This window comes from Heloderma suspectum, chromosome 2 (assembly GCF_057233095.1).
Source record: "Heloderma suspectum isolate Gila_16-S chromosome 2, 16-S_ref, whole genome shotgun sequence".
Classification (NCBI taxonomy): Eukaryota; Metazoa; Chordata; class Lepidosauria; order Squamata; family Helodermatidae; genus Heloderma; species Heloderma suspectum.
The window spans coordinates 276,308,430-276,328,719 of NC_139459.1; the positions used below are offsets into that span (position 1 = coordinate 276,308,430).

General features: G+C 45.5%; 1 protein-coding gene across 11 annotated transcripts in view; it reads right to left on the reverse strand.

The window, feature by feature from the left end:
• The window catches only part of RNF44 (ring finger protein 44), a 90,655-nt gene that overhangs the window by 39,123 nt on the left and 31,242 nt on the right, over window positions 1-20,290 (reverse strand). The gene's annotated exons all lie outside the window — the stretch shown is intronic.

Below are 20,290 nucleotides of genomic sequence, written 5' to 3' on the forward strand. Positions count from 1 at the left end.
CAATACCTACAGGATCACCTCTATGCATATACGTATGCCAACTCGCAGAGGTCATTCTGTAAAGTCCCTTTGTCTTAAGGAACTGACGGGGACATGCGAGAGGGTCTTTCCATTGTGACACCCAGTATGTGTGGAACTCCTTGCCCCAGGAGATTTGGTTGTCCCCTACATTACCAGTTCTCCATTGCTGCTTCAGGACATTTCTTTTCCTGAAAGCTTTAAGTTTACCTGCCGCACAGGTTCTCTTTTTAGATTCACTACTGCCCCCTTTTTAGTCTTATTCCTGGGAGGGATTTGTATTTTCATTGATCTTTTTTGTACTGACGCTAGTTTATGACTGGATTATTGGTTGTTGTTTTTTATTCTTTTGGTACATAAACCACTTTGGGAGCCTCCAACTGGAAGGTGAAAAAAGCAATACAGTCATTTCCCTGTGGAATCTCTGACTTCCTTTGCAACAGCAGCAAAATGACACAATATATACATGGTTCGGCTTCTAGTGGTGTGGAGGAACCCAGCAGGTCAAAAATGTACACTTGCATAAATGGAATATTATTTATAAATTGCCTTAAATGTTTTCAACGCACCGCACAAAAATTAAACACACGCATACACACCGTTCATGCCAACAGGCTTACAATTTAATAGACACAATACAAAAAGAAAAAGGGGTGGGGAAGAACTAGTTCTTACATAAGAGTTAAGATGATCAGGTGGAATTGTCACTGAGGGAGACCGTTCTGGGGGAGGAGGAGACAAGGGCACTTAGTCCTAACTGAGCTGAAGGAGCGAATTATGGATCAAGCCCGAGACATAACTAGCAAAGGCCCCGAAGTTCCACCATGCGCATTTAAGCTGCTGATTATCACTCATTCATTCCCGAAGTTCCACCATGCGCATTTAAGCTGCTGATTATCACTCATTCATTCAGCTGCCAATCTGAGCCCTATTCAGGCATTCTCCTTAAGTGTAAGCTCTACAAGCAAAGAGTGGGAGCGAGGACAAGAGCACACTAGCTTTGCCCCACCTCACCTGGAAAATCAGGATTCCAACATCTCCGGGACAGCCTCCAGGATAAGAGGAGGCTCTCTGCTGCAGAGTCACCCTCTGCGTGTAGAAGGTGACAAGAACGGGAGGGAGGGAGGGAGTGCTAGCTCACTTGTCTCCACTTCCCCTTCTTGCACGTAGACCTTACACACAAGGAGAATGACTGAATAGTGCAGCCTTCCCCAAGCTGGTGCCCCAACCTGACGTTTTCACTTCAACTTCCATTAGCATGGCCAGTGGTCAGGAATTCTAGGAGTTGTAGTCCAAAACATCTGGAGGACACAAGGTTGGGGAAGACTGGAATAGGGGCAGGAAAGCTAGCTCTGATTCACACCTACTGGTAACCACTGCATGTCACCCATGCCATTATGGGCAACTGCCAAATGGCAAGAAACATCCACTTGGAAGTTCCTTGGCAAGAAGCCATGTAAGATATGAGCTTCGGCTATTGGGCGGTATAGAAATGAAATAAATAAATAAATATGTTTGCCCAGACACACAGACAAGTGAGTGCTTGTTCATTTGTACCACATCTACAAGGCAGTGAAGGCCTTCATACACTACCTTAAGGAAGAGGTACTGGAAACACTAAGCCTTTACAAGCTGAAAGACTGTCCGTGCACATATCAACTGGGCCAATGGTCCTTGAACAGACAGCTGGCCACAGCTACCTTCCCCAACTGAGCAGCTTTGTTTTCATCTTCTCTCATGCTCACATTCTTTCCAAGTTGCTTCCAAATCTACCATTATTTTTGCACGCATTCTGATTCAGCCACTGAATGCTACAGATGATAGTGCCACATATTTGGTAACGTGAAGAAATGAGAGGTCATGAAACTAGACAGAAAAAAAATAGATGGAAGTCAGGCTCACACACCATTGAACAAGCCCAGGAAGAAAGCCACTGTAGTTTAACTGTGAAGAGCATTGGCTTAAGGCTGGAGAGACCCAGGTTCAAATCCCCACTGAGCCATAATATTCATTGGGAGACTCAGAGCTAGTTGCAAGGATAAAATGAAGTGGAGGGGGGAAACCATGTATGCCTCCTTGAATTAAAATTTTAAAAATTAGGAAGCCATATAGGATAGCAATTTGGAAACAGCAGCAGAGCTACTCTAGGCCAAACATCTGGAGCAAGCCATCTTCCTCTGTACACATGTATAGACAATGACACACACACAGAGAAAGCCTATGGGACAGCTTCATGGGTGAGAGAGTGGGCACAAGCAAGGCAGGGTGGATGGGAAGTGAGCCAAAGATGACAGACCACAGCCTGGCTCCAGCACTGCGAATGCAGCCAATACTGGACTATACCCATACTGAATACGTCTTCCCTATTTCGCCAGCAGGGTAGGCCATATTGGTATTATCAGAACAGTTCCCGTTTGATGAAATTCTACCACACCCAAAGCTTATTCCCAGTACTGCAGCTGCTCTACTCCCATCTCTTGCACATGGAACAGAGGGCAAAAAGCCCTACTTCTCCCCCACCCCCCAGACACACACAGTATAGAAGACTGCCACATCTGAAATCGCTACTGGAGCGTGGTAGACCTCCCCCCATTGAATAATATAGTGCCAGTGCATCTCTCTTATTTATTTCTGATCAGCACCTGGAACAAGTTAATAAATGCTGTTATCAGTGCCCGAAGCCTTCAAGTGTTTCCTAACCTGCAACTTTATCATCTCCTTAAAGAGTATAGGCACGACCACAGCCAGGTTCTGATATATAGAGCACCATATCCATACTAGAGTCACCATACTCATGTATTGAATACATACATACAACCACATGCGTACTCTACATTCTTTACAGCTGTGATCACCATAGAAATCTCCACACGCAAGGCTTAGTGAGCACAGAGACAATATAAAAATCAGGCACACACTGCACAGGGTCTGCAACCCAGAATCCCTACTTCGAGTGGCCATGTTCCACTTCTGATCCCTGCTTATCAGCATTACACCTACACCCATCACATGTACAAATGCATTTAAATGGAAACTTTCTCTAATGCTGCCCCCACCCCAAACATGGCAGCATTTGGCCACTACTGTAATTTGTCTACCCACACCAACTGTCACCATGTTCTCAACAGGTCACTGTCGACCCTTCTCTTAGCTAGCTCAACCATGTTACCTCTGCCAGTTGCAGAAGAAAGAAAGAACAAGCCCTGCTAAGCAATAAACAGAGACAAGTTGTTAAACAGCTAGTTTTATTGTACAATAAACAACACGTTAAGTGAGGGCTAGCTGGGCTGTAGGTCCTGCAGGCTCCCAAAGTGTGTGTGTGTGCGCGCGCGCGCTGTGGCTGTAACACAGACCTGCATAGCAATGATGGGCCAAGAGTGCAGGAAGGCTGGCATGCCAGTCAATTTATTGACTGGCCTATTACTCACCCGTTACTTGACCGCAGTAAAATATTGCCAAATACTCAGTGACGCCATGACGTAGGCAATGTCTGCTACCTACACAGCAAAGCTTTAAAACTTTAAAAACTGGCCCTTAAAAAAAATAAATCATATTTTTAAAATTAAAAGGTGAACAGACTGAGCCTGATTCTCCAGGGTAAATGCCAAAAGAGAACTCTTCACTAAATTGGTCGTGTTTATAGAAAAATTTACCTAACATTTTGAATGAGCCAGTGCAGTGTAGTAGTTAGATACAAGCACAGGCAACCCGATGCCCCTAGAGAGATGCTTTGTACTACAACTCCAATAATCCCTGATCACTGGCCATGCTGGCTGGGCCTTAAGGAAGTTGAAGTCCAAAGACCTTTGGAGGCCATCTGGTTGCTTACAACTCCTATAAACCCCCCGGTGTTGGATGAGGACTGGGGACACCTGGATTCTAGTCGCCACGCTACCATGAAGCTCACTGGGTGACTTTGTGACACTCAGACTCTCAGTCTAACTCTCAGGGTTGTTGTGAGGATAAAATAGAGAGGAGGAGGATCATGGAAACTGCCATGGGCTCCTTTGAGAAAAGGTGGGATGTTATTTTATTTATTTATTTAATTTATTAATCGCTCATCTGGCTGGTCACCCAGCCACTCTGAGCGATGTACAACAATAAAAACAGTTTACACAATAAAATTCAACATTAAAAATATCACATTTCTAAAATTACCCTAGCCCCCCCCCCCCCAAAATGCCTGCCTAAACAACCATGTCTTTAATGCATGGTGGAAACTCATTAAAGAGCGGGCATGGCAGAGTGCCCTAGGGAGGGAGTTCCACAGAGTGGGAGCCACCACAGAAAAGGCCCTCTCCCTCGTCCTCACCAGCCTAGCTGTCCTGGCTGATGGGACAGAGAGAAGGCCATCGAGGCTGATCTTGTTGAGCGGCCTGTCTGGTGTTGCTGGAGGCGCTCCTTGAGATAGGCTGGGCCAGAACCATATAGGGTTTTAAAGGTCAAAACCAACACTTTGAATTTGGCCCAGAAAACAGCTGGTAGCCAGTGCAGCTCCTTCAGCACTGGAGTGATGTGATCTTGCCGGCGGCTGCCTTTAATCAAGTGAGCCGCCACGTTCTGTACCAGCTGCAGCTTCCAAGCCGTCTTCAAGAGTAACCCCACGTAGAGCGCATCACAGTAGTCTAAACGAGAGGAGACCAGGGCATGTACTACCGATGGGAGCAGATGGTCGGGAAGGTAGGGGCGCAGCTGCCGTATCAGATGGAGTTGGTACAGTGCTGTCCAACTCACAGCTGACACCTGAGCCTCCATGGACAGCTGGGAGTCTAAGATGAGCCCAAGCTGCGGACCTGGTCTTTCAAGGGTAACCGTGCCCCATTCAACACCAGGTCAACATCCCCCAACTTCCTCTTGTCTCCCACCAAAAGTACCTCGGTCTTGTCAGGGTTCAGCTTCAGCTTATTCCTCCCCGTCTAGCCACTCACCGTCTCCAGACATTTGGACAGGGATTCTATGGCCAACCTTGGTGAAGATTTGAAGCACCGCACCCCAAACCTCCTGATAGCCCCCTGCGGCATCACATAGATATTAAATAGCATCGGGGAGAGGAGGGAACCCTGTGGCACCCCACAAGTGAGCGTCCATGGGTCTGAAACCTCCTCTCCCAGTGCTACCCTCTGGTATGTGCTGGAGAGGAAGGACCGGAACCACCGCAATGCAGTGTCTCCAATGCCCAACCCCTCCAGGCAGTCCAGGAGGATACTGTGGTCAACAGTATCAAAAGCCGCTGAGAGGTCGAGGAGAACAAGGAAGGAGCATTCACCCCTGTCCAGAGCCCTGAATGTATGATTATGAATGTGATAAATAAATACTCCTGGATTATAGTATCAGGCTAGGACAGGGAAGATTCAGATTCAAGCTGATGTGAAGCTCATTAGGTAACCTTAGGCCAGTCACTGTCTCTCAGCCTAATCTACCTCACAGCGTTGTTGTGAGAATAAGAGCAAGGAGAAGGAAGAAGCTCCGTGGAAAAATGGCGGTATATACATGTAATTAATAATAAACAAACAGAAGTTATAATAATTGAGGATAGGTTGGACTCCCTGCCTGAGCTGACGGAGGTGGTCTCGGACTTGGTGTTGAGGACCCCCAGGATGATGGTCCTGGGGGATCTCAACTTCCATGCCGAGGCCGCTGTATCCGTGGCGGCTCAGGACTTCATGGCCGCCATGACAACCATGGGGCTGTCCCAACATGTCATCGGCCCAACGCATACAAAAGGACACACGCTTGATCTGGTTTTCTCGACTGGGCAGGAGGATGGTGATCTGAAAGTAGAGGAATTAACATCTGTCCCTTTGTCATGGTCAGATCACTTCCTGCTGAGGTTTAGACTTCTGGCGGCCTTTCCTCTCTGCAAGGGTGGGGGACCTATTAAAATGGTCCGCCCCCGGAGATTAATGGATTCCGATGGATTCCAGAGGGCTCTGGGGGATTTTCCTGCTGGTATGGCTGGAGCTCCTGTCGAAGCCCAGGTCGCTCTGTGGAATGCAGAGATGACTCGGGCGGTTGACACGATCGCACCCAAGCGCCCTCTCCCTCTGAGCAGAGCCCGGCCAGCTCCTTGGTATACATCTGAGCTGAGGGCAATGAAGCAAGAGGGGAGACGGCTAGAACGCAGGTGGAGGAAAACTTGTGCTGAGTCTGACCGAACACAGGTAAGAGCCCACTATCGAGCCTACTCTGTGGCGGTGAGGGTGGCAAAGAGGCAGTTCTTTTCCACTAGCATTGCATCTTCTCAGTGTCGTCCGGCGGAGCTTTTCCGAGTGGTTCGCGGCCTCTTACATTCTGGGCCAGGGAGAGAGACTGTGGAACCCTCAATTGCATGGTGTGACGAGTTTGCGCAGCACTTTGAGGATAAAGTCGCTCAGATTCGTCATGAATTGGACACCACCATTAATGCAGTTCCATTGGTAGAGGCGTTCAGAGCACCGTCTGGTCCAGTTTTATTGGATGAGTTTCAGTTACTGAGACCTGAGGATGCGGACAAGGTGCTTGGCCAAGTCCGATCGACCACTTGTGTGCTTGACCCTTGCCCTTCATGGCTTATTAAATCAAACAAGGAGGGGTTGTCCGGCTGGGTCCAGGAGGTTGTAAATTCCTCCTTGAGAGAGGGAGTGGTGCCTGCTGCTTTAAAAGAGGCAGTAATTAGACCACTCCTGAAAAAGCCTAACCTGGACCCAGAGGATGTTAACAATTATAGGCCAGTGGCCAACATCCCCTTCCTGGGCAAGGTGCTTGAGCGGGTGGTTGTAGGACAGCTCCAGGCACTCTTGAATGAAACGGATTATCTAGATCCATTTCAATCGGGCTTCAGGCCTGGTTTTGGAACGGAAACTGCCTTGGTCGCCCTGTGGGATGACCTCTGCCGGGAGAGGGACAGGGGGAGCGCGACCCTGTTGATTCTCCTGGACCTCTCAGCGGCTTTCGATACCATCAACCATGGTATCCTTCTGGATAGGTTGTCTGGGTTGGGAGTTGGAGGCACTGCACTACAGTGGTTCCGCTCCTACTTGGATGGCCGATTCCAGAAGGTGGTGCTGGGGGATTATTGCTCTGTGCCATGGCAATTGTGCCATGGGGTTCCACAGGGCTCTATTTTATCCCCCATGCTGTTTAACATCTACATGAAACCGCTGGGGGAGGTTATCCGGAGGTGTGGGCTGAGGTGCCATCAATATGTGGATGACACCCAGCTCTACCTCTCTTTCTCATCAAAACCAGGTGAGGCAGTGGCTGTTCTGAACCAGTGCCTGGGCACGGTAATGGACTGGATGAGTGCTAATAAACAAACTCAATCCAGACAAGATGGAGGTACTGTTAGTGGGTGGTTCGTCTGCCCGGCTAGGTGATATTCAACCTGTTCTGGAGGGGGTTGCACTCCCCCTAAAGGATCAGGTTCGTAGTTTGGGGGTGCTCTTGGATCCAGAACTGTCACTTGAGGCAGAGGTGAACTCAGTGGCATGGAGCACTTTTTATCAGCTTAGGCTGGTATACCAACTACGCCCTTATCTGGACAGAGATAGCCTAGCTACAGTTATCCATGCTCTGATAACTTCTCGTCTGGATTACTGCAATGCGTTATACGTGGGGCTGCCTTTGAAAACAGTCCGGAAACTTCAGTTGGTCCAAAATAGGGCAGCAAGATTGTTAACAGGGACTGGCCTGCGAGCTCATATTACGCCAGTACTTTTCCAGCTGCACTGGCTGCCAGTCCATTTCCGGGCCCGATTCAAAGTGCTGGTGTTAACATTCAAAGCCCTTAACGGCTTGGGGCCAGGTTACCTGAAGGATCGCCTCCTCCCATATGTGCCTGCCCGGACCTTAAGATCATCATCAGCGGCCCTTCTCCGTGAGCCCCTGCCAAAGGAAGTGAGGCGGGTGGCTACTAGGAGGAGGGCTTTTTCTGTTGTGGCACCCCGGCTCTGGAATGAGCTCCCTAGTGAGGTTCGCCTGGCACCTACATTGTACTCCTTTCTGTGCCAGGTGAAGACCTTTTTATTTTCCCAGGCATTTTAGCTTTCTAAATTTTTATCTTTGCTGTTTTAAATCTGTATTTTAAACTCCTGTACTGCTGCTAGGTTTTATTGTGGTTGTATTGTTATATTGTGGTTTTAATGTTCTATATATTTTAAATTGTTTTATTGTGTGTTGTTTGGTTTTAGTTTTTGTGAACCGCCCAGAGAGCTTCGGCTATTGGGCGGTATAGAAATGAAATAAATAAATAAATAAATAAATAAATAGGTTAATTTCATAGTTTCATAATAACAGTTGATTAACTATCATATGTATTAGGCTTGTTGATGATTACAGTACATTTTTGCTCTTTTAATAAAGTGAGTGCTTTAAGATACTTGTTCATTATTGAACAATTATTTGTTATTTAACATTATTTAATTGTTGTGAACCACCCAGGGAGCTTTGGCTATTGGAAAGTATAGAAATGTAATAAATAAATACATAAATAAATAAAATAACATTTGCCCGGTCAATTTCACAAATATTTTTTGCCCATTCAAATGCCGAACCCTGGTTGTTAGCCCAATAGAGCAGCTCCAAGGAGAAAAAAGCAGCATGCAGATCTTGATGGGATGCAGCCTAAGATCTAAAGTACATATGACTACAGCAGGCCTTCAGTGCAGATCTGCTCCAATTGTGTCTAAACAGTGGGTTGGTTTTAAAGTGCCAAAGGGAGGCAGGATAAACACTCTCCCCTTCCCCACATACTGCTCTTTCCCCCACAGTCCTTTCTCCCCCAGCTGGGCTTGGATTCCAGAAGCATTTAAAGCCACTTGGGAGAAAAAGTATCTGTGCAAAGGAGCGGAAGAGGGAAAGACAGAGGGCAGGGTTCACTACATACATATCCCATACATCCCTTTCATGTTTTAAACTGCACCCCTTTCCCCCTGCTTTAGACTTGACCGGGACAGGCCCATGACTGAAGACACGAGCCTCCCAGTGTAACTTGCACTTTTGGTCCTAAGGATGAGGGTACAAAGCATCAGTTATTGCCCTGCTACTGAAAAAAAAATGGGAAAGGGAGCTGGATGACCTCTATGAATCAAAGCACAAGAAACACATTGGTACTACTCAAATCTTTGAGGGTAAGGAGTAACACATGGAAAGAGAAGAACTGTTTTTTGAACTGGTGGGTCAACAGCCTCAGTCACTCACACTTCCAAACTTCCAGCTTATAAAGGCTTTCTCGGTTCAGCTTGAGGCATGCCAAACAATTCACTTAGCATAGAAAGGAACCTTTAGAAATGTACATAACAGCACAAGTCAAATCAACCAGATACCCTCTATAAAAGCACTTTGCCTATTTTAAAAGCATAAACTAAGTCCCTCTTAGTTACAGCAGCGATGGAATCCTAAATGTCATGCATATATAGGCTGGGTAAGAGATTGCTTTAATTTTTTTTAAGCAAACTTTACTTATTTACTGGACTTAAATACGTATTTCACCAGAATGCAGTTGAGCATCAATTGTATTTCCTCCCTGTTGTTTTTGGTCAAAAATGTCTCCTGTACACTGCAACACTGAATTTACCTTGGCTGTGACAACAGTCATAGCATGACTTCTTTCATCTTGCCATATAGCTTTGGGGGTATATTCTAAACCAAACTTCCCCAACCTGGTGCCATCCAGATGTTTTGGACTTCACCTTTTATCAGCTCTAGCTAGCATGGCCAATGGTCAGGAATGCTGGAAGTTGTAGTCCAAGACATCTAGAGAGCACCAGGTTGGGAAAAGCTGGTCTAAAGTGATTGGCCACATACAGCTTTTCAGATCATAGCACACACCAAGGTAAAGATGCTTTCTTAATGGAAACTGTACAGTACCCAGTGTTAGTCCTATCCAGAATAGACCCATTGAAATGAATGTGTCTTTAAGTTAATCACAACTCACTTAAGTCCCACTCATTTCAATGGGTGTAGGACTAACATTTTATACTGTGTAGGACTAACATTTTATACTACCCCAAGATGTTATCTTAGTGATGTTGATGCTAGATTTTAGGTACTCTTCATTCCATCCCTGAATTGAGTATCATAGGAAATGTTTTAAAAAGCTTGACAAGGAAGTGGATTTAATATGCAAGAACTATAGTATCATGGTACAGAATGAAGCAATACACCCAATGCTACACTCCTGCCAAACTCTTGAGGCTTTGAACTATGTTATACCAGGCCCATGTTTGGCTACTATTAACCTGGATCCGGTATGTTGGCAGCAAAGTGACTTGAGCACATTCTCAACAGGCATCTCAGGCCTAAAGAGTCAGCATCTTACTTGGCTCCAGCGCCCAAACCCCACCTTTATTCAAAACATACTTGAAAGGGAAATCAAATAAGACACTGCCATACAGAAGATTTGTTCATCCACTTCTAGTACTGTCTATTTCAAGTGGCAACGGCTCTCTAGGGTTTCTGGGAGAGAAGGGTCTTCCGAATCTTGTGCTACCCAGTAAACGGAAACACTTGGATTAAACCTGAGGCTCCCTGCATGCAAAGTACGAGCTATACCACTAAACTATGGCTCATCCACATGTCCACAAGGATGTAAGGCTGAAGTATGTACTAGCGGTAAGAGCACTGTTCCAGTCCCTGCTCTGCCACAGAATTCAAACATTCTGCTTGGGTTTTTAAAAATCATCTATAAGATGTGGACTGGCATAAGCGTCCTCTATCTTACAGGGCACTTGGTTTATAGATACAAATCAATCTGCATATATCACGAGGGCATAAGGAGAAATAGCCCCCAACTCATAGCTCTCAAATCATGGAAATAGTTGGCATATTGCTCAAGAATCTCATACCAACAGCCTGTAGCATCTCTACATACTGTTAATCATGCGTACATCCCACCAATTATGCAACGGTATGGGAGAATCACCATCTGCCCCAACAATAATGCCCACATCAGAAGCATGAGTCAACTAGAAAGGCCCACAGAACAGAGACAGTTCAACACACAGAGCACATGATTTTCATAGCCTTCATCCCACCCTCTTCACAGTACTACAGTAGGGCATATCATCAACAAAACCACCACCACACTCTCTGGAGGATAACAAGGCTCCTGCAGAGCACCTACCCTTTAGAACAAGTTGCAGCTGCCACCACCCATCTCCATTTGGGGAGAAGGACCTCTCTTTGGCATTTATTGAAGGAAAAGCTGGAATGCCGAGAAGCCAGTAGGGTTACATATGAAAGAAAAGAACAAGGAGTGCCATAGCATTCAAGACATCAACTTCTTTCATACATGCAGCAGGCAAAGAAAAAACCTCTAGGAGGGATATGGTCTCCTGTATACTACAATACAGTTTTCTTCCTAGGTCATGCTGGATTTGTTTTAAAAGTTCCTGCATCACAGCTCTACCTCTTCCTAACCTTTAGTAGCTTGATTCTTAAATCAGTCACAGCCCAAGCAACACTCTTCCACCCATCAGCAAGCATATGGGAACACGATGTTGCTGAAGGTGGCAGATATAAATTCAGAAAACAAATAAAAATATGCCCTCAATGAGTTTCCAACCACCCATTGCTCTGATACACGGACACCCATCCAGTGCTCATTATCTTCTGGAGGACACCAAGCTTTCCCTAAAGAAGTTCTTGTCTTAATACACTATAGCTCTCTCAAGCCAAGTTATATTTGTAGACCACCACTCCCCAACACACTCACTCACCCAGAAAAGGTATCTGGACGGACACACACACACACACACACACACGTACGTACATCAGTCAGATCCTCCAGTTTGGGAAACTGCTTCAAGGGGCAACTCTAACAGTTTTCTATTCTACTCCCAGCCAATTCAACCAAAACCTTTCTTCTACTAGAAGAATGGTTGGAGATAAGGGCAAGGGCCAGATGGGGACCTCCTGCAGGCTGTATCTGGCCCACGGGCCAGAGGCTTCCCATCCCTGTTCTAGTGGTTGGTGTTAGAAGGTGCCCTTCTACAATTGCTGCTGGCCAGGTGGGGGGAGCAGGGCGAACTGACAAGCTAGCAGCAAGCTTGGGATGTCTGTTTAAAATTAGAAAAACAGGGCAATACTTCAGCATTGCAGGAATTTCAACTAACATCACAAATAAATAGATAAGCTAATGCAAATTACAGCACAGGCCTTTTCAGTACCTGCCTAGAACAGGCTACATTATTCCAAAGGGGAATTTTTGAAGTTCAAGGTCCTACATGAACAATCTCCAAGAGAATACGACATTCAAGAAGACCAATACTATTTTAATAGATGTGGAGAAAAGGAATTGAAATAATCTGGTACGACCACTTGCCTGAAATACACAGGCTATAACTGTTGACCCGGTCATCCTTCTACCTCTGCCTTGGCCAACCTGGTGCCCTCAAGATGTGCTGGGCACAACTCCCATCATCCCCAGACACTACCTGCTGGCTGGGGATGATGGGTGTTGTAGTTCAGCGCACCTGGAGGGTGCCAGGTCAGGGGAAGATTGTTCGATTTAGTCTAGACCTTCTGGCTCAGTTACAGCACACCAGCAAGACAGCTGGTATACAGAGATGGTGGCCTTTCTTGCTGATCAGCCTTGTCCTGCTGTTCTGTTGTACTACCCATCTGTCAGCAGTCACCTGTTTCCTCTTGTCTTAATGAATGAGAAAGTTCTTTTAAGGAGGGACCATCCTACACAGGTTTGTGCTGCCTGTAAAAGAGTAGAACCACAATCCACAACTGCAAAGTTGAATGATTAGAGAAAGAAATATGTTTTGCGAAAGAAAGAAAGAAAGAAAGAAACCAGAGGGCATAACCTTGCTCTCTGCCAAAGAAATTGCAAATTGAATAGAACTGCACACAAGAGTCCTTGCAGCAACACAACGCAGTTAGTTGTTACACTACAGTGGCACAGCCAGATATCTCCAATATTGGGGCAGAGTACGGGAGTTAAGATGTGCAGCTGCAATATGGAAGCCCATGGGCAGCTCACAAAAGTGTAAAGAAAGAGCATGGGATTAATGACAGCAGTCAGTATACTTTTCACCCTCCTAAGGCAAATTCCAACCTACTTGTACTGGTATAATACTACATACATAAAACTTGAGCACTAACTTAAGATTATCATACGACTCAGCACACCCTGCTAATTCCCCTGGACTTTCAGTGGCTTTGGATACCATCAGCTATGGTACCCCCGGACACCTTTTTGGAGTGAATGTTGGGGCACACATTGCATGGTTCCCTACCTTTCTGGAGGGCAGGTTTCAATAGATGGTGCTGGGAGACTACTGTTCTCCGCAGGAACTGTTCTGCATGCTTTTAAACATCTACATGAAGCTACTGACTGAGGTGGTGCAGAGTTAGGGGGTTTGATGTCATCAGTATTTCTCTGTTTCATCAGTTCCTGGTATAGTGGTGGCAGCACCCCTAATTTCTTATCTGTAATAGCAATGGACTCAATGGGGCAGAGGTGAACCTGAAACTCAATTTGGACAACACAGAACTGACTGGGGGAGGGGATAGACTTGGTGGACTGGCTGGATGGGGAAAGACCTTTTCTAGACAGGATCACACCCTTCCTGAAGGAAGAGTTTGTATTTTGAGGGTATTTCTGAAGCTAGCATGGCTCCTGGATCCTCAGGTTAATGAGCTATGCCTCACAGTGCTTTTACCATATTCAAGTAGCATGTCAACTATTGTTGTTGTTGTTCAGTCATTAAGTCATGTCCAACTCTTTGTGACCCCATGGACCATAGCACACCAGGCCTTCCTGTCCTCCGCTCTCTCCAGGAGCATGCTCAAATTCATATTCGTTGCATCAGTGATGCTATCTAGCCATCTCATCCTCTGCCGTCCCCCTCTCCTTTTGCCTTCAGTCTTTCTCAGCATCAGGGTCTTTTCCAGGGAGTGTTCTCTTCGCATTAGGTAGCCAAAATATTGGAGCTTCAGTTTCAGTATCTGTCCTTCCAATGAGCACTCAGGGTTGATTTCCTTTAGGATGGACTGATTTGACCTCCTTGCAGTCCAGGGGACTCGTAAGAGTCTTCTCCAGCACCACAGGTCGAAGGCATCAATTCTTCGGCGCTCAGCCTTCCTTATAGTCCAGCTCTCACAGCCATACGTTGCTACTGAGAAAACCATAGCTTTGATTATACGAACCTTTGTCGGCAAGGTGATGTCTCTGCTTCTTACTATGCTGTCTAGGTTGGCCATAGCTTTCCTCCCAAGGAGCAAGCGTCTTTTAATTTCATGGCTACGGTCACTGTCTGCGGTGATCTTGGAGCCCAAGAAAGTAAAATCTGTCACTGCTTCCATTTCTTCCCCTTCTATATGCCAGGAAGTGAAGGGGCCAGATGCCATGATCTTCGTTGTTTTAATGTTGAGTTTCAAACCAGCTTTTGCACTCTCCTCTTTCACCCTCAACAAGAGGTTCTTTAGATCCTCTTCACTTCTGTCATCAGGGTGGTATCGTCTGCGTATCTGAGGTTGTTGATAATTCTCCCGGCAATCTTAATTCCGACCTGTGATTCATCCAACCTGGCGTTTCTCATGATGTACTCTGCATATAAGTTAAATAAGCAGGGTGACAATATACAGCCTTGTCGTACTCCTTTCCCAATTTTGAACCAATCGGCTGTTCCATGTCTGGTTCTTACTGTTGCTTCTTGACCCTCATACAGGTTTCTCAGGAGACAGGTAAGGTGGTCTGGTACTCCCATCACTTTAAGAATTTGCCACAGTTTGTTGTGATCCACACAATCAAAGGCTTTAGTGTAGTCAATTAAACAGAAATAGACATTTCTCTGGAATGCTCTTGCTTTCTCCATAATCCAGCGAATGTTGGCGATTTGATCTCTAGTTCCTCTGCCTCTTCGAAACCCAGCTTGTACTTCCGGTAGTTCTCGGTTCACATACTGCTGAAGCCTAGCTTGTAGGATTTTGAGCATAACCTTGCTGGCATGTGAAATATACCTTCTGCTGGAAAACATACTTGGCCACCATCATTCCTGCCTTGGTGTGGTCCAGATTAGACTACTGTAATGCACTCTACCTGGGGCTACCCTTAAAGATAGCTAGTTCAAGAAGTTTCTGGACTCAGAATGCCATTGCCCAGGTTTTAACTGATGGAAGTTGACACAACCATATTACACCTCTTTTGAAACAATTGCACCAACTTGTTTTCCAGGCCCAATTTAAAGCACTGGTTTGGGACCAGTGGTTATCTGACCAACTACTTCCTCCTATCTGTCAACTTCTCCCTTTGAGACTTCACCTTTTTCCTACTGCGCTGCTCTTCTTCTAGTTTTTGTATTATTTTTGGTTGGTTTTAAATGCACATTGTACACTACTTTGGGAACACAAGTTGAGTAGTAGCCTACAAAATTCCATAAATGTTTTTTTAAAAGTATCTACCACTACTAACTTTGAGTCTCCCAAACCCTTCAACCTACACTATGGCCAATGAGGGTCACAACAAAGGGAAACAACTGCTTCCCCTCTACAATTTCAGCCCTAATGATGTAGGTCAGTGCATGGTTTAAACTGCTGTACTACACAGTGAGAAATGCCAGCAGCCTCAGCACAGTAGATCACTCTCTTCTTCCACCAGCTGAGCCCCTTGCTCAGCATCCACAATACAGCACAATCCTGATGCATGGCTATGTGTGAATGGGGCAAAGAAGTGTGTGTGTGGGGGGGATGGGCTGTGTGTGTGGGGATGGGCTGTGTATATGCAGCTGCATGTATATATATATATATGGCTTTGGCCCTGCCCCATTTTGGCTTTGGCCTGCCCACCACTGGCATACAGTCCTCCGGAAGGTAACCTACAAGGAAGTGTGGCCCTCAGGCTGGAAAAGGTTTCCCACCTGTGTGGCCATCTCCATTGAATTCCATTACCTAGTAAGAACTGGTAGTTGTCATTTTGCTTTTTTGAGCTCAAACACACCCACAATTGACTAATTCCACACAATTCAAGACAATCACAGATATTTTTGCACCTGAATAAAACACTGAAAATTATGCCTTCTTCTTTGGATCAGAGCTAAATGGCCTGGGACAGGAGAATGCTCTTCTAGAATCTGCAGTCGGAAACATCTGCTCCACAAAAGCAACAGCAGAAAAGAAAGAAGAATGCAGACCTGTTTACACCAATACAGCTCAGGTGGGCCACAGGACCAAACAACACATTCTTTCATAATTGACATAAACACCTGAAGTGGCAGGGAATGCATCTTTTTGTCAACTGCCTTATCCATTATTTGCCTTCATGTGTAACCATTTGTGCTCTTTATTACCCATTCCAGTTTTTCCAGCTCCAGTTCTTGTTTTGTCTTAAGTGGGCTTGGATATATAGAAGGCCATTTCCAAAAAGTCACTTCTGCTCTTGCTTGGAAGAGGCCAGATGAAACCATTCACCATTATGGTTTCATCTGTATGTCTTAAAAATGACACAAGTCACACTCCCTGCATTTTCTGACCAACAGGGGCTTCATGTACCACTTGCCCCAGAGATGCAAAGCAATAACCTTGGACAGCGCTACACATTGCAGTTTTGGTCTCCACAAACAAGTTTGAGCACAAACTCACACCTTTCTCTTGGACGAGATTGGAAAAGCTCATTTTCTGTGTGTACACATTTGCTTCCAAGTGCAAAGCTGGGTTTGCATGTACACCAGCACTGGAAATAAATCCACAAATATTACCAGCCTGCTTTTTCTTCTTTACTAGCCTGAACTAACTCTTTCACACTTGATGAAAGTTTTCCTTCCTGATCACCTGGAGGAGATTCTGGGTTATATCCAATGGGTTGTATCCAATGTTACTCTAACTTAAGTCCCATTCATTTCAACTCTACTCTAAGTAGGACTAACTTTGGATACAACTCTTACTTGCCACAGGCAGCCAAACAAATGGCTGTTTACAAGCCTGGTGTACATACACAGACACATGCACCATCCTGTTTGTAATTATACTAAATCAGCCACAACCCAGATATGCTGTTGCTGCTCAGAGATCATCTGCACAAAATTTAAATTTCCATTTAAATAAGCACACTATCAACAGTACATGACTGAAACCACTGCCTTGATTCACCTTTGAATCATTAGTTTAATGCAAATTAAGAACTAAAATCCCAGAGCCTGGAAAGCTAGATCCCTCACACCTCAGTACAAATGGAATCAATTATGCAAATAATACATTACGTAAAAATGTTATTTGGTAACATTCTAATAAACCAAACAACAATTTCATTCAGCATGAGCAGAAATGGAAACAGGATGAGACAGTGTCATACTCAGCCCTAACTGCAAAATACTGCAACAGAGAAAAAACAGAAACTTCTTTCCATTGGCCACCATAACATGAGAAGACTCTCCCAGGCCCACTCATACATAAACAAACAGTGGTCACCTCTATAAACATCTCTCGACACTCATGAGGACTAGAACTGCTTGTTTTTCTCAACAGGAAGCAAACAGGAAACACTTGTCACTCCTCTAGCAAAAACCAGCAAGACCCTGCACTTAGGCAAATAAGCAGCTCTCTCTCTTCTGTAAGGGATGGTTGGAAAGGGGCATTCTCTAGACCAGAGATGGGTAACTTGTGGCCCTCCAGATGTTTTGGCCTACAATTCCCATCAGCCCTCACCACTGGCTATGCTGGCTAAGGCTGATGGGAGTTGTAGGACAAAAATCTGGAGGGCCACAAGTCGCCCACTCCTGCACTAGACACAGCTGCATGCAGCTGCTTTGAGGACTGGAAACCCCCAGCAGCACTAGGAGGCCTCTTTCCATATACGCAGTGCCTCACTAAGAAGCAAATGGCAACAGGACACACTAATGGGGGCTTCTGTTGGTCCCTCTCCCTTTTTTGGAAACAGGGACAGAAGACCAGGGAGCAGAGGGAACAGAAGTAGGGGCTTAGGCAATTTAAAAAAAAAAAGATCAAAAGTTGGTTAAGGCTGATGTTATCATCCTAAAGACAAAACTAAGATTTTGAAGTCACTCTTGTCTGTCATACAGAGTGGTTTCTCTGTGCCTGGCTTGTGAAGAATCCTATTGGCTGACGCTGCGTAGCAGGACTAGGAGTGGGGAGAAGGCACTTTCAGTATCACAACCTTCAACTCTTCTGCATCTACGGATAGCAAATCAAACTCCTAGATATCATCATGAATGACTCTCTGCCGCCAAACAATGTGCCAATTCATCTAAACATTCTTTGGCTAGCCATTGCTATGAAAGCTTTCCAGCATTTCGAATGGAGTTAGACATAATAAAACAAGATTTGCATCGATCAGCATTGCCTACAAAGACATAGTCAACATTATGTCAACTAGCAAGATTCTTTACAATAATATCGCCGGCCAATTATGTGCAGTATTACAGAAGGGCACAGACACATTAGGACTTAGATTGAAGACTTCTTGAGCTATCTCCCTCACTTTGGCTACACCTCCATGAGGCTCCTAACCTAAATGCTACTTTTCTCCAGTTGCTTCACTATGTTAATTCTCATCTCGCAATTATTTTCCCCAGGCTTCAGGTTCTATCTTTGACTGCAAAGGCTTCCTACAACTTTCATAACTGCCAGAAGCAAACACCTATAAGAACCCTATGCTTAAGGATCTGAATATTCATGCCACAGAATGCTGTTCACACACAACAGTGGCAAATTAATTTAAGATGTGCCACCATGTGTGCCAGGCACATTCTGCAGCATTTTGAATATTCAAGCCCCAACTGGGTTTTGTTATGTGACTTCTGAACCTGTGACATCTAACTATAGGTTATTCGTGGGTTAAACAACCCACAGTTAATGTAACTACTAACTGTAAGTTAACTGTGTGAACTGGGTCAGAATCTGTTCCCTGGGAAATGTCATTTTTTAAATACAATGTTACTAGACTTTATGGTTGCAGAGAGATATTTATAGACACACAGGTAAAATCCTGCATATTTGCATAATTTATCCTGAGGTCAGCAAACAGCTTTCCTCCATGCAGAATTCAGACTTCCGTAGTTCAAATTTGGAATTTTTTGGTGCCAAGTACTGCTATCACCAGGCGGCTTTGGCTTCCCCTCATACTCTCCTCCAGTCTGACATAATAACACTTGTCACATTGCAAAGAGACTCTTCCCCCAACAAACCAGGGTTTTTTTCCCCTGCCACATGCAGAAGCCTCCCACTTTATTCTTGCTAGCTCCAAAATCTAACCAGAAATGGTCTTTTGCTTCTTGGGTAGATTTTCTGTGCCCTTCTGTGCTTTCGACTCAGTCCTTTTATTTGTCGAAAGGTTGGGGGTGGGAACAGCATTTCTCCCTTGAGGAACAGTATGTAATACCATTTTAGTGCTCACTGTACCAGCAGACACTCACGAACTTTGAGGACCATGTGAAGGGAAGATTTGCCAGAGCTCATTAACCACCCTCTTCAAGAAGCAAAATTGTAAAAGGGACAACTATATTCAGAAGGTCTCACAGAACTGTCCGCTTACTGGCACACAGCACCGGTACAGGCTGTGGCAGCAACGCCCCTTTAACACCCTCTAGTGAGGAAGACACCATGGGCCACACCGTCCTCAAGGAAAAAACACCACGGTGTGCCAGAAAGACAGTTTGAGTTTTAAGCACCAGAACAACAGAGGCACCAGAACAGTCTTCCCCAGGTGGCCATGTCGGATTACAACTCCCATCAACCCAGCCAGCACATGCCATGCTGGCTGGGGAGAATGGGAGCTGTAGTCTAACATCTGGAGGGCACCAGGGTGGCCTAAGCTTACCCAGGCAAGCCTAGAATTACAGCTCCTGCTGTTTTTCCACCACTGTTCCCTTTTATTCTCGATTTCACCTTCAGGAACTTGTTCTTAGAACACAAATACTAAATCATCCTCAAAAGACACAGCGGGGATTCAGAACACTCTTGCCACTTTTCATTTCGAAATATTGTCATCAGCCTGACAGCCGCCAACTCCTGCTCAGAATAAATTCTGCACCTTAATTACTACACTGCTATGGCTGGGCTTAGTATATGCCACTGGACAATTCCTCCGGCTACGCAATGGCAGTTTGTTTTTCATCCCTGGGTATGGTACATTCTCTTCTCCCCTCCCCTGCTCTGCCTTTGCAGCACCAAAACACATCTTAATGTGGGCTGACCTTTGTGTCCCTGGGACCGAGGCCCCGGAGGGGGCTTCCCCCCGCCCCGCGACCCCGGCGGAGGGCGTATGGAATCCAGAATCGACCCGTTTGTGCCAAGGTTGGGGACCTGTAACTTTAAGAGCAGCGAGATCACA